At 33.6% G+C, this 14,884-nt stretch overlaps 2 long non-coding RNA genes across 4 annotated transcripts; both read left to right on the top strand.

Annotated features, from left to right (window-relative positions):
• Positions 1 to 6,232: 6,232 nt before the first annotated feature.
• On the top strand, positions 6,233 to 9,338 carry LOC116116805. The gene is made up of 3 exons (XR_004125865.1): positions 6,233 to 6,304; positions 6,710 to 7,423; positions 7,472 to 9,338. It is a non-coding gene; the product is annotated as an uncharacterized LOC116116805 (long non-coding RNA).
• A 1,556-nt stretch (positions 9,339 to 10,894) lies between these two features.
• Positions 10,895 to 13,152, top strand: LOC116116806. 3 transcript variants are annotated; one of them, XR_004125868.1, is made up of 5 exons: positions 10,895 to 11,324; positions 11,622 to 11,835; positions 11,935 to 12,169; positions 12,352 to 12,420; positions 12,619 to 13,152. It is a non-coding gene; the product is annotated as an uncharacterized LOC116116806 (long non-coding RNA). The 3 variants fall into 3 exon arrangements; XR_004125866.1 differs by having other exon boundaries at positions 10,897 to 11,324; positions 11,938 to 12,169; positions 12,619 to 13,150; XR_004125867.1 differs by lacking the exon at positions 11,622 to 11,835 and having other exon boundaries at positions 10,906 to 11,324; positions 11,938 to 12,169; positions 12,619 to 13,143.
• Positions 13,153 to 14,884: the final 1,732 nt, after the last annotated feature.

The raw sequence follows: 14,884 nt of genomic DNA, 5'->3' as shown, positions 1-14,884 counted from the left end.
AATTACAAGCTTACTCAAGCCTTACTTGTTGGAGGATTTACTCAATCTAAAGCTGATTATTCTTTGTTCATTAAGAGGATGCATTCTCATATTGTGCTAGTTTTAGTCTATGTAGATGACATTGTTCTTACAGGGGACAATATTGACATGACCAACTCCACCAAATAACTATTGCATTCTCATTTTAAACTCAAGGATTTGCGTGTTCTAAAATATTTCTTGGGTTTAGAGGTAGCCAGGTCATTCAAGGGTATTCACTTATGTCAAAGAAAGTATGCTTTGGAACTTATATCTGAATCAGGTCTGTCTGCCTCCAAGCCTTCTGTAGTTCCTATGGATTCTACTTTGAAACTTACATCAGTTGTTTGTGATGACCTTTTCCCTATTGGTTATGATCCCTCTCTTCCTAATCCGAGTGTTTATTAAAGGCTAGTGGGTAAGTTGTTGTACTTATGCATGACTAGACCAAACTTAAGTTTTTCTGTCAATCTCTTAAGTCAGTTTATGCATAGTCCCAAACATTCACATATGACTATAGCACTTAAAGTGGTGAAATATCTTAAGTCTGCTCCTGGTTTAGGTCTATTTTTTCCAACTGACAATCTTATGAATTTATCTGCCTTTTGTGACTCTGATTGGGGCTCATGTCTCATGACAAGAAAGTCAGTTACAGGGTACTGCATTTTTCTTGGCAAGTCTTTAATTTCATGGAAATCTAAAAGGCAAGCCATTATCTCTAAATCTTCATCAGAGGCAGAGTATAGAGCTATGCCTCCACTGTATGTGAGCTGCTTTGGTTAATTCAACTTTTTCAGGAACTTGGAATTACTAATTTGCTTCCTATACCTCTTCACTGTGACAACCAGACTGCTAATCACATTGTATCAAATCCCATCTTCCATGAGAGGACTAAACACATCGACATTGATTGCCACATTGTGAGAGAACAACTTAAACTGGGAGTCATTACCACTACCTATATTCCGTCATCTGATTAGCCTACAGACTTGCTCACTAAAGCTCTTGTTAGTCCACTGCATTCCAGATTGTTAAGCAAGTTGGGTGTGCTTGACCTTTACCACCCTCCAACTTGAGGGGGGGTGTTAACAGTAGCTGATTTATTAAGTACTATACAATTTAGTTAGTTTGTTTAAAATGTAAAGTTAGTTTCTGTTATTGTTAAGAGAGTTAGTTACAAGTTGGTTAGTTATTAACTAGAGTTAGTTAACTGCAGTTAGTAGCTTACTGAGTTAGTTTGCAAGTATAACAGCAATGTACAAATTGTATTTGATAACCCGATGAAATACACAATACTTTCCCCAAATTTCTCTCTTCAACAAAGATAGTATCACCGATTAATCCCACAAAATGAAAATGAAGAAATGATTCCATACTATCCCAGAGTGGGGAGGGCCAGAACTAAGTGGGAGCTAACCCGTGCTATACCCAAGTCAAATTTTTTTTAAAAATTCTTAGGGTAGGCTGAGTTTTGACATATATATTAGGTTTTAATTCACATTGAGCTTTTAATTATTATTATTATTTTTTTTTTAAGATTAGTATATTTTAAAAATATGGGCTACTAAAAGGATTTTGAACCGGACTAGTGTGATCATGTTTAAAGAGGTATAAGCCCGTTTGTTTGCTAATACAATTTAATAATACATAATCAATTTATTTCATGTATTTCTTTATCCATCATACATCAACATTTATTCGAAAAAAATTCTTCTATTTTATTATTCCATATCAAAGAATTCATACTTCTTAAGGGGTAATAGAAATTTATATTCCAAACCTTATTTGAAAAAAGATTCTTTTATTTCATCAATCCCTATTTAAAAAAATAAAATAAAAAAATTCTTTCTTTCTATTGTTCCTTAAGATAAAAGGATTTTTAATCACTTATCCCTCCTAGAAAATTAGTACATCTCTCGTAGCGCACAACTTAAATGAATTCTACTTCATTTGCATTACATTTCTCTTTACTTTTATTATTTTATAATTAGAATCTAAGAGTGATATATAAATGGATTTAATGTGTTTGGGAATACATCTCTGCTGCAAATGTTCCATTTAAAGTCAACATTCAGCTCATTAACGGATATCTATGATGATAAAGGAAATTTGATTAATTGGTTAGCTAATTAAGAGCCTTGTTTAATTAATTAGTCCGGAAGAATTTCTTTAAACTGTTGGAATTTTCAAGCAGGTTACTAAATTTATATTTGTTATAATCTGATTTGTGTATGATTGGTTCAAGTTTTTTGCTTATTAATTTTAAAAAAAGTCAATAAATGAATATATCCAAAAGAAAGAAAAGATGGAAATGATAGCATCATTTTATGTTATGTATGCAGCAATAGTTTTATAGTTACTATACCAACCGCAAAGACAAATAACGAAGTAAATGATATCATCATTTTACAGTACAATTTTTTGAACTGTCGTATATTCTATACAAAAATTTCACACTTCGAAAAATATTTTACATATTTGTTTTCCAAATTTCATGAGACCGAAAGGTCAAGGTAGTCAGTCAGCCTTTGGCTCCACCTTTGGCTAATAAAATATTAAATTAGTTATATATAATTTAATCTTTAATATTTATGGCAAAATATAACATTATTACAGTCTGAATGTGAAAATCAGGTTTTACCAACTTTAGGGGTATTATATGAATATCCATCTGCTAAATCTAACCATGAAGGACAAACGGCTAATAAATGGAGAAGGGTTTATAGCTATTTATTGGATGAGAGATAGTTTATTTGTCTAGGTACAGGTTATGGAGCAATTTTTCTAGAGAATATATAGGGAGAACTATTATATAATATTTATTACAATGAAAATTAGGGATTATTTAACAACAAGAGTTGGTTAATTATCCTGCTCTAGAAAATTCTAGAAAAAGGCCCTCCTTCTAGGATGCAAAAAGGGGAATTTTCTTAAATAACATTTTTCAAAATTATACTATAGAATCCTTAAAACTATTATTTTATATGAAAATGCAATAACTAATATAATTCATTAAAAGTTATTAGATCAAATCTTTGACTTTTAACTGAAAGCAATTTATCCTTATTAATAGCATAGTACACGTTTATAATCTTCAATGTGGCTTTAATTTACGTTTATAATTAACTATGTATTGAAATAACTTATATTTTCTTTTCCAAGATTTCATGAGAGCGAAAGCCCAAAGGAGTCAGTCAGCCTTTGGCTCCACCCTGGGTCAATAAAATATTAAATTATACCATTTTGTTACATAATTTAATTTGCTACATCAACTATCACGAAGAAAGAAAATGAAGAAAACGATATCATCATATTTACATTATGTTTGTTTTGATAATCATATATTCCATAAAGATTTTAAGATTTTTGAAAATATTTTAATTTTTTTTTTTTCCAAATTTTCAAGAAAGCGAAAGCCCAAGGGGGTCAGCCTTTGGCTCCACCTTTGGTGAATAAAATACTAAATTATACTATGTTCTTACATAATTTAATTTGCTACATGAATTGTCCCAAGGGAAGAAAACGAAAAAAAAAATGGTACAATCATATGAATAAATAAATAGTAAAAAAATAAAAAGAAAAAAGTTAAAAATAATACTACACCAACAACTTTCTCTCACAACCCTGACGTGGAACTCGCAATTGGTCAACTCGCAATTAATTATTAGAACCCATTATGAACTGACCAATTATAAGCTGCCAAGTCAGGGTTGTGAGAGAAAGTTTGTGAGAGAGAGAGAGTTGTTGGTGTAGTATTATTCAAAAGTTAAAGCATGCTGGCAAAGTTGCTGACCAACTATTTTTGGCGGTGGTTGGCTGTTGTTGCCAACGAATTTGCTGGTAGCGATTATATTCATTGATACAATAGTTGGTTTGAGGTGGGGTGTCAAACGAGCCGAGCCACTAAGCTCGAGCTCGAGCCGCTCGAATAAGGGAGTCATGCCAAGTTTGCTTAGCCCAAGCTCGGCTCATCGAGCTCTCGAGCTTTAGCAAGCTCGAAAGGGTCAAAATGATAGTTTTATAAGTTTTAGGGAGTACATGTATATGAAGTTATATAAAAGGTTTTGAAAATGACAAAGACACCCATGACCCATTTTCCCAAATCAAATAAAAGTGGAATTGCAAAATTAGATTGTAAAAAAGCCCTAAACCTAAATCAAGTCAAATTGAACTCTCTGCTAACGCCGACGACGCTCAATGTCGCCACCCCTTCACTCTGAACATTCTCGTTGATGTCTCCAGACTTCATTGGATTTTGGGCTCTCTCTGTGATTTCGTCACTTCGTCTCACTCAACTCACGGTATGAATGTCTCGATTTTTTATTTTGCTTAGTGAATGTTGGTTTCATGTGCTTGCTTTTTTGTATATGGACTATGGTTTTGTTTTAATACAAAAGACTAAACAAATAGTTGCTGCAAAATAGTTATTTATTTTGCGATTTTCTTCTTTTGCTTAGTGAATGCTGGTTTCAGTGAATAATGTTCTTTTTGGTTGAACAATAATGTAGATCAACTATGTAGAATTGTTATAAGAGGTATTAAAGCATAAAAATGGCTTTGATTTTCGGGTGAGCTACCGTGTTCATTTCAGATTATGATCATCATCAAAACAAAGTGGGGTTTTGCTAAAGATTACAACTAAGTTGAAGTGCAGGGCGTATTTGATCAAAATATATATAACAAATTGGCTTGTCATATGTTTGTTTTAGAAAGATACCATATGGGCTCGTGATAATACTTTCTATGAAGGATTGACCCAGCCCATCAAACATACGAAAAACAAAATCATAATATTTAAATGAGTAAACGACATATTCCCACCCAAGGTTTGATGAAATCCTAAGTTAGTATCATTGGTTTCATTTATTTCAAATTTTCACCCTTAAAGTGACGGAAAAACGTTTAATGTAACGGTAAAGGGGTAAATTGGTTATTTTACATTGGCAGCGCACGTTAGCAGACCACCGCTTCTAACAGTCCTCCAGCGCACATTAGTAGCCGCCGTTCTCGACGTTTTTCGCTTTTTTTCGGCGACTCTTCCATCCAAAATCACCCTTGTCACCACCAACCCTCATCCCCTCTACAAAACCATACCATTCACAACCTCTCATCACTTGCCGATCTCCAGCTGCGGCAACGAAAAACGGTCGATGAACACGAACTCTCGGCCTGCGAATGACGATGAAACGGTTGGTGGGGATATAGGTGTTTTATTGATTTGGGGACGGTGGTTGCATTGGTGGTGTCTAATTGGATTTTCACCGCCGGAAGCAACCGGAATCCGATGAAGAACACCAAAACCCTAAGCCTAATAGTGCCGACGATTAGAGACGTGAATGAGTCGGGAACCAGAGGGGTTTTGGACGACGGACTACGAGGAAGGTGATGGAGGTGACCAGGGGGTTCGACGTCGTCGGAAACAGCCCAGATCGGGCTGTTTCCGACGAGGGTGTATAGTGACCGAAGGTGTTTTTGATATAACTTGAAAATAAAATGGTAAGTTTTGTAATTCTACTAATTTAGGGGTTAAAACATAATTTATTAATTTAGGGTTAAGGGTATTATGATAATTGCACCCTCTAAACCCTAAAAATTCATAACACTGTTACTTTAAGGGTGGGAATCTAGAATAAATGAAACCAATGATACTAACTTGAGATTTCGTCGAACCTTGGGTGGGAATATGTCGTTTACTCTATTTAAATTAAAAAATAAAAAACTTATAAAAGTAAAAGCCGAGGCCAATCCCCTCCTACGTACTATCAGTACAAAAATTTCCTAAAATATTTTAGTGCATGTTTGGTTTAATATTTTTATCCATATTCTGGATCCTATTCTCCAAATAGCGTTTGGTACAATATTCTAAAAATATTACCCTATTTTTTAATTACATTTTAACCCCATAAAGTTATTAATTTCACTAAATACCCCCTAAAAAAAAGTTTAAAAATTAACAAAAACACCCCCATCAACCCAACTTGTCAGATTCCCGCAACCACCGTCGGTGATAGCCGGAATCTGTACAACGGCCTAACTTCCGACCAGAAATGGCCGGAAGTTCACCGCTGTGGCCTTTTCCGGCCAGATCCACCACGGATCTGGCCNTATTCAACAGAAGAATTTTCTCCTTAACGGAAGAATGTGATGTAAATCCACTGCTAATGAAAAAATGGCTTGCAATAGATATTAAATAAACTCTTTTTATTGTGCTCAGGGGGGCTTTTGACATTGAACTTACAGAAAGGATCCCTGGCTTTATAGGAAACTCTTCAAATATGAAAAAATTGTGAGAACACTATCCTAATTTTTTTTTTCTTCTTTCTATTTTGTGCTAAATCACTCTTGAGTTACTTTAGGTTAAAGCTTTTTAAATGACAATTACATTTTTTTCTTGTCATATATTTAGTTTGCAGCATCTGTAAATTATTTATTCCCTTTCTCTTTTTTATTTTAACCTCCATTGCTTTTTTGTTGTTAGCAAGTTTCTTCTTCTATAATTGTAAATTCTAATACTTTTTCTTTAGAGATTTGAGTTTCAACAATATAAGTGGATAGATTCCTATCTCACTTTTCAATTTGAGTTCGCTGGCTTACCTGTAACCTACCTTTTATAATTTGTTGCGGCTTTTACTTCCCACAGTCCATAGTGTACTCATTATAGTGAAACATGAATTGCTGGTTTTGTACTCAGGTTTCTTGGAAATAATAAGTTAAATGGTACCCTCCTTGCAGAGAAAAGTCCAAAACTTCTCAATATGTAAGTACTTTTGATGTATTTGTGTCGACCTCTTTACAGCATTCCCAAAATAGAATGCTCAACTAATTGTACCAATTGGAAAGGTGTGGTTACAGGTCAAGTTTTTCCAGCAACCCTAGATTGTAGCCAAAGTCACTCTAGTGAAAGGCTGAACTTGCATTCTTAATCTAGATTTTCAAGTGCATAGCTTCTCCTGGATTAAAGTGAATTACTTAGACTTGTGGGGTTCCTAGGAAAAAGAAATTGGGAAGTTGAGGTTTTAGATGGTTTCAAAAGCTTATAAAATAAAAAAATAAATAAAAACAGTGTGATTTCAATAATGCTTGAATTTTATACTCCCAAGTAGCTGCATTGTGTAGTTAACATTCTCCTCACCTGATGTTGGCAGAGACGTATCTTACAATAATCTATCCGGCAGCCTGCCTTCTTGGATTCAACAACAAAATTTACAACTATATGTCCTTAATTTTTTTAAACATACAACTTATTTAACATCTTTACCATACATTTCACATTTTCTTAGACAAGTTTTTACTTTCCAGTATAGTATTTACACAATGATGCGAACAACATTCAGAATGTTATTGGTGCAATGTGCAGTAACTTAGTGGCCAACAACTTCAACCTAGAAAGTTCTAATTCTAGCAGGTAATTCTCTTGTTCTGTGTTTAACATAGAAAGTTCTAATTCTAGCAGGTAATTCTCTTGTTCTGTGTTTTGTTAAAATGCTTGAGACTCTATAACAATATAGGAAATTAATAATAATGGATAATTTATGGAAATGGGTTCTTTAGTTGCTAGTTCCCGCTATCTAACATGATTTCTATGTTCCTCCCCTTTACTTCAATGTTCTCTTGTATGGGATGAACTGTCTCCAATGCAATTTTCCTTGCAATCGAGTTCTGGAATCTGTAAGTGCAACTTCTCCATTTTGTGGTTTCGAGAGTTTAGGGCTAAAATTTAGGTAGAGTAACAGCTATTTTAACGCTCGTCCCAAATTTAAATATTTAGTTAAAAACACTTCTAATAGCCATTCATCAACCCATAACATACATAACAAACACGTGATCTCTGTCCACACCAATATTTATTAAATACATCAATTCATACAACTTCAAATTAAGGATTATATATTTTCATAATATATCTATGCTCATGGCTTTGAATATGGTCCAACTAAGTAGATATTATCCTCTGGATTTAATCATTTGGATGTAGGCTTGCATGCGTTTGCTTTCGGGCTTCACATAACCCTCAAACACCCAAAATGAATCTACTTAGTTAGAAGGACCTAAGCCTTATAAATTGAATCCTAAACTCATTTGCTAGCAATATGGGATTAACAAACTCTTTACCTTATGGACCTCACATCCTCGTGAGGTTGTCACACTGCATTGTTGAGTTGCGAACCAACTTTGATATCAATTGTCAATCCAAAATCCAGCCAATTAAATATTGTCTAGCTCTAGTAAATTCTTGTATGACTATATTTTAACCCAACCCAGTTTTTCTACTATTTCTCTTTTTCTTTCCTTCTCCTCATTCTCTTCTTTTACTTATTTTCTTCTCACCCGTAGCTAACTCTTTGTAAGAACGAGAGAAAGCTTATCTGATGAAATATGAATGCCATGATTGTGGCTAATCACTAAGATTATGTCAATCACTTAAAATCACTAAATTAATCAATCAATACCTTAATAGTGTAATTACATTATTGTGATTGGCAATCATTGAAAACCACTCAACCAATCAATTCCTTAATTGAGTGTAATTACATTATTTTGTTTCCTTATTGGATAGTTAAACTTTTGTATAAATAGGGAATGTATTTACAATTCAAAATAATTCAATACAATACAATTTAATTCGTCTAAAGATATCTCTTGGGCCTGCTCCGACTTTCTTCAAATTGCCTATTTTGCCCCATGAATTCTGACTTGGTATCAGAGCATATGTCTTAGACATACTCCGACTCTCTTCAATTGTCTCTGTTGCCCTCTTAATTCTAACATGGTATCAGAGTTTCTAGGTTGAATTAGCTTTCGCTTAGCTAGCCTCTCTTTTTTGCCCCTACAATTCAAATAGATACTCGGTTAGCACAATATTCAGCTAGCCTCTATTTCCTTCCCTACAATTCAAACGGATACTTACTTAGATTTTCCAATGGCAAACAACCAAAGCTCAAACTCTGACATAATCACCAACATTTGCATCTTTTACACAAGCTTGTGGTTTATGACCACAAGCTTGATGGGGATGAAATATGAATGTCATAATTGTGGCTAATTACTAAGATTACACCAATAACCCAAAATCGCTCAATCAATCAATTCCCTGATTGAGTGTAATTACATTATTTTTGTTTTTTTATTGCATAGCTAAACTTTTGTATAAATAGGTAATATATTCAAAATTCAAAATAATTTAATATAATACAATTGAATTCATCTAAAGATATCTCTCAGGCCTACTCCCGGCTTTCTTCAAATTGTCTCTCTTTTCCTCTCAATTTTGACATTATCTTCTTTTCTTTTCCTTTCTATTTGGCTAAGATATAAGACACCAAGATTTTTCATTTTTTTTTTTTTTGTTGGCAATTAAACCCCCCTATATATGACCTATCTTCATTATTTCGTTTACTCACCTCACTCAAAATTATACCACCAACAAGAGCTATATTTTTAATGTATATACCCTGTGTAATACCCTTTCCTCAATGCTGAAAAAGGAAAGAGTATATATAAAATATAAATCACAATATTAATAATAAAGTAAAACATACTAAGTGGCTCGATAGTATAATCAAACTTGTAGGCATAGCAGCATATTCTTACATGTTTTACCTTGATAAAAGGTTTACATTGGTATCAGATTCGATGCTTGGGGCAATTAATTGTTCTAGTCAACAATACCTCCACGATATTGTTATGAGAGTGGACATTGAGCTTTGGTCCTGCTGCATACCTATTTGACAGAACAAATGATGGGAGGTTAGAATGTTGGAAGTCACTTCTAGGGCGGAGCAATAATAATACAGGATAGATAATTATGGTCTAGAAGTCCAAATACACACAACAGTCTGACTTTTCCAAAGTGCGCGAAGCTCTTCTTCTCTTAAGATACTATGGTTTAGGCCTCAAATGGCAAGTGGCACTGCAACTCTCCAGTTTGCATCAGTTGAATCATCTAAACTATTCTGATTGTGAGGCGGGTTTTTGCATATATATCTTCTAGGTATGTATGTACTTATTTAATTATTTTTTAGCCATATTCTGCCACTTACCCCTACATCACAATAGGTTTATGTTAAGTCAAGCAGGATGAATGACCTTCATTAATTACTTTTCATATCTTATCCTTTCAATTGTTATTGTTTATTGTTTCATTCCAACAATTAATCAGTTTTGCTAGGGAAAAAATCTTGTTGAAAAGATTTGATCTAACAAGAGCGGGTGCTCCTTGAAGAGAGTTTCAAAGAGAATATCCGGCTCTGTATCTCAAACTACATGAAAGTCCACTGTTTTGGGCTTGGGAAAGGGACCTGCTTGTTCCTGTCTGCATAATTATGGACCCTCTATTTCGGCATCAGGGCTACCCAGGTTCAATAAATAGCAACTTCCTTTTGTCCTTTTTTTTTCACTTTTGGTTGATTTCCTGAGCATTATTAGATGTTGAGGATAATAGTGAGATTTATACAGATTTTCAACCAATCCCAACACTTTGAGAGACCATAGAACATACAAAAGCGGGGGATGGATTGTTGTGTTGTTGTGTGGGTATTTCTGTTGTCATTGCAATTTTCTTTGTTGTCCGTAAGAAGAAGAAGGCCAACGATGGTGTATAAGGTGAAATCAAAAGAATCTTGCTAAATCACTTGACAGTCTTATCTTCATACTTACTAGCTATAAATTGTCGTTAGTCGCAGTCTGGTTCTTCCTTGTAAGTTAGTGTGCATCTCGGCCATTGTAGACCTTAATCCTTTTAATAATGTTTGAATAAGAGGTGAGTTTACAATAACTTCTCACGAGTAGAACCTGTGTGTCGCTCATGTACATAGAAGCTATTGTACATATAAAGACAATGTAAATTTTCCTAATGCTTGTTCAATTCATAAAGCAGATTTCCATTAGTAAGTTCTTAAATGCATTATAAGATAAGAACTTGGATTCTAGGATAAGAACTTGGATTCTAGGTTAATTAAAAGGAACAAAACTATGCCATCATTTTGAAACATATGGAACTCTTGGTCATTTTAGTTTTTTACCAATTTGCTTACCCTTCAGGCACAAAATTGTGTTACAATGCCACGACTAGACAATTGCATTTGTTATTTCTAGTATTTCACATGTTTGACTTGACAACCCCGCTAAAGTATTTAATTAGACAAGCAAGTTCTTGATAGGAAGCTAAGTTTGTTGTTGAATTTTCAGAGCTTCTTGGCATGGATGTTAGACCATACACTTTCAGTTATGTGGAACTATAGACTGCTACAGGTAGCTTCAGTTATGAAAATAAGCTTGGAGAGGGAGGACATGGACCAGTTTATAAGGTGAGTCATTGTTCTAGCCAGTGCCAAATTAGTGGTGAGCACATTTGGTGCCTTAAGATTAACTGTTTTTTCTAGAACTAACTATAGGTTTCAGCATTACTTTTTGTCCTAGATTAACTTGAAAAGACAATCTTTTTGGCTTTATATCAATAAATAGTCGGGCCATCTTTGAGTTCTATTCTCTTTGGTTCATTAAATAAAGACTAGATGTGGTATTTGGTCAATAATAAGCATATAAAATTGATCAATTGTTAACCGATTTTCTCACCATTTCAAGTTGAACTTTTTACACAATAGGGAACACTCATAGATGGAAGAGTAATTGCTACGAAGCAATTATCTGTAGCATCCCACCAAGGGAAAAGCCGGTTTGTTGCAGAAATTGCTACTATATCTGCTGTGTAGCACCATAACCTAGTAAAACTTCATGGATGTTGTTGTGATGAGAGACCACAACGAATCCTTGTTTATGAATATCTGCAAAACAATAGTGTTGATAAAGCATTATTTGGTATGTGAATAGCATATATGTAGTACTAAGTTTTTCTTAGGAGTCCTAGCATTATTTGTCATGTCAATAATAGTTTAAACTTTTGTGACTTTTGCGAAGCAGGAAAAGAAAGTTTGGACTGTGACTGGTCAACATGCTATGATATTTGTTTAGGAGTAGCAAGAGGTCTAGCTTATCTTCATGAGGAATCAAGGCTTTGAGTTATACATAGAGACGTGAAAGCCATTAATGTTCTACTTGATGATAATCTCATCCCCAAAATATCAGATTTTGGTTTGACCAAACTTTATGATGATAAGAAGACTCACATAAGCACTCGTGTTGCAGGCACAATGTAAGACTTTTAATTAACACTTGAATTTATTAAAATATGATGTTTTTACATTCATTAGATTACTGAAATGATTTTTGCCTCTATTGGATTGATGTAATGGATACGTTGCATCTGAGTATGCCATGCTTGGATATCTTACGAAGAAGACTGATGTATTTGCCTTTGGCATTGTGACTTTATAGGTTGTTAGTGGGAGGCCAAACTTGAATTCAAGCTTGGAAGAAGAGAAGATGTATCTTCTTGATGATTGGGTATGAATGACATTGCAGTACCATTTTTTTCTCCTTATATTATTTTCTAGTACTTGATAAACAAATTTTAAAGAACCAAACATACACACACACACACACACACACACACGCACACACTTTTCACGTTTCTTTCTATTTCTCCTTCTGATCCAATCACTCATATATCATAAACTTCTATCTTTCCTGCTAAATTCCTAGGCTTGGCACCTATACAAGAACAATCGCTAACTCGAGCTAGTGGACTCAAAATTGTCAGAATTCAGTGAGGAAGAAGTAAAAGGCCTGATAGGAGTAGCACTTTTGTGTACACAGACCTTGCCCTCCTCGAGGCCATCAATATCCCGCATGATTGTTATGCTTTGTGGAGATATGGAAGTGAGTACAATAAATTCTAAGCCTGGATACTTGACTGAATGGGCATTTAATGATGTGACCACCTTTGTTAGTGATGATATAAATGAAGAATGTGAAGATGCTAGCTATTACATCTCCTCAACAAGGTTACGAACAACGCATAAAACTCCAGAAATAAGTGCTAGTGAAGCCCTGCTCCATTGATCGGTTTTTCCTTTAGATTCCAGTTTTATTTCATGTTAGGTCAACAAAATTGTTATTCATAATGTTAAAAAATTTAAGACCAATAAACTCAAGTAAAAAAGGTATGGAATAGATCTTGAACTACTTACCTGTTAAACAAGCACAGGACTGAATCTTCACTAGGAAATGGAAATAGATTTTGAATTAGTTCTTCTTCAACAAGCACAGGGGCTAAGGTTTCACCAGAAAAATAAAAATAAAGGACTTCTCCATGACATTATTGGAAAGGGTAGATAACAAATTTGAAAGGAAAGGTGCCCGACTGGTTTATAAGCTTTAGCTTAGTAATATGGGACGCAATTGGGTTGTTAATACATCGTGTTTCTGTAACCGACAGCCACAATAGTCCATTCATTCAACTAGAATTCGTCTTTTCAAACAAGTTAGGAGCACTAATCACACATCCACTTGAAATGTTTTGAAACTTTAAATTCAATTCGGATGATTTGGGGATAATACCAATCAAATTTCAATGAGATTGTTTAAAACTTCAAATTTCAAGGTGTTACATTTTCTACTCGCTAATAAAAATGTAATACATGAAATCTAATTTCCAACGTCAAGCTATATATATATATAAAGGAGATGGTTTTAGGGGATTTTTCTTGTAAATATATCCTTTTGTGCGGTCTTTTTGCGGAAATTAATTTGTATGTATTGTTGTTGTTAAAGGTGGTCTATGTATCGGGAACTGAAACGCAGCAACAATTAATGGAGAAATTAAAATGCAAATCAGTACTTACCTATTTTGCCCTCGTTTTTTTATTTTGTTTGTTTTGAGTAATAACTGCTATTTTTCTGAGTCACTGTTGTTTGGCTCCTGAGAAAATTTTGCTAGGTGGTTGAAAAGAAGGGTAGAAAAGGAATTGAGTAAATAATCAAGTAATTTCTTATTTCTTATTTGGATAAATCTTCACACATATATACCCATTTTTTTTTTTTATTACTAAGTCTTAATGTGGAAAATATTTTATTTTCTTCTTTTTTTTATTTTTAATTTTTTGGGTGAAAATCTTCAATAAAATAGGTATATATGTGTTTGTCCAATAAGTACAAAACACATTAGCAACTTAGGTTTGTTATTACCAGACATGTAAAACGGCAAATAATAATTCTATCCATATAAAAGGTACATTTCAGATCGATAGATTTTCGGAACCACTAATAAGTCAAATACAGTAAAACCTCTCCATAATGATATTCTATATAGGAATAAACTCTACATAGTCATAAAAAATTATATTCTCAATTTGAGATAAATATAAATAGGAATAAACTTCACATTGTAATAAGTTATAATTTTTCTTATTCCCGTCTTAAGGAAAATTGCCTCCATATAGTAATAATTATTTGTATATTACAAAAAAAAATATGCCTATGTTACATTAAAATGTAAGATGAAATAAAAATATTATCCAAAGATGTTTGGGAGAATGGTTTATGCTTTAGAGTTGTACCACATCTTTTACATTGTAGGTACATTACTCACTAGCATAGACATTTTCTTGTTAAAGCTAAAATATTTCTAACTTCTCAAGCATGTTTAAGCTTTTTGGCACGAAAATTTTTGTATTTCTGTACTATCATCCTCATGATTATGTCATTTTCTCTTCTTGTCTAATTGAGCAAAGATTTCTTCTTCAATTAAAGCATACAACTTCTTGCCTCTTGGGGTGATTGAGAAAGATATTAATATTCATTCGATTATGTGTGAATTGTCGAATCTGATCACTCAATTCTACAATAACTCTTTGATGTTAGAGTGATGCCCTAGAGCCAATCAATTTTGTGGAATTGACTTTTGTAATAATGTTCATTAATCAATAATAAAGGCATTTTTTCTATATCGCGTAAATCATTATTATTG

Source organism: Pistacia vera, unplaced genomic scaffold (genome assembly GCF_008641045.1).
Source record: "Pistacia vera cultivar Batoury unplaced genomic scaffold, PisVer_v2 Contig783, whole genome shotgun sequence".
NCBI classification, from domain to species: domain Eukaryota; kingdom Viridiplantae; phylum Streptophyta; class Magnoliopsida; order Sapindales; family Anacardiaceae; genus Pistacia; species Pistacia vera.
This window is presented reverse-complemented; position numbering and strand designations above follow the sequence as displayed.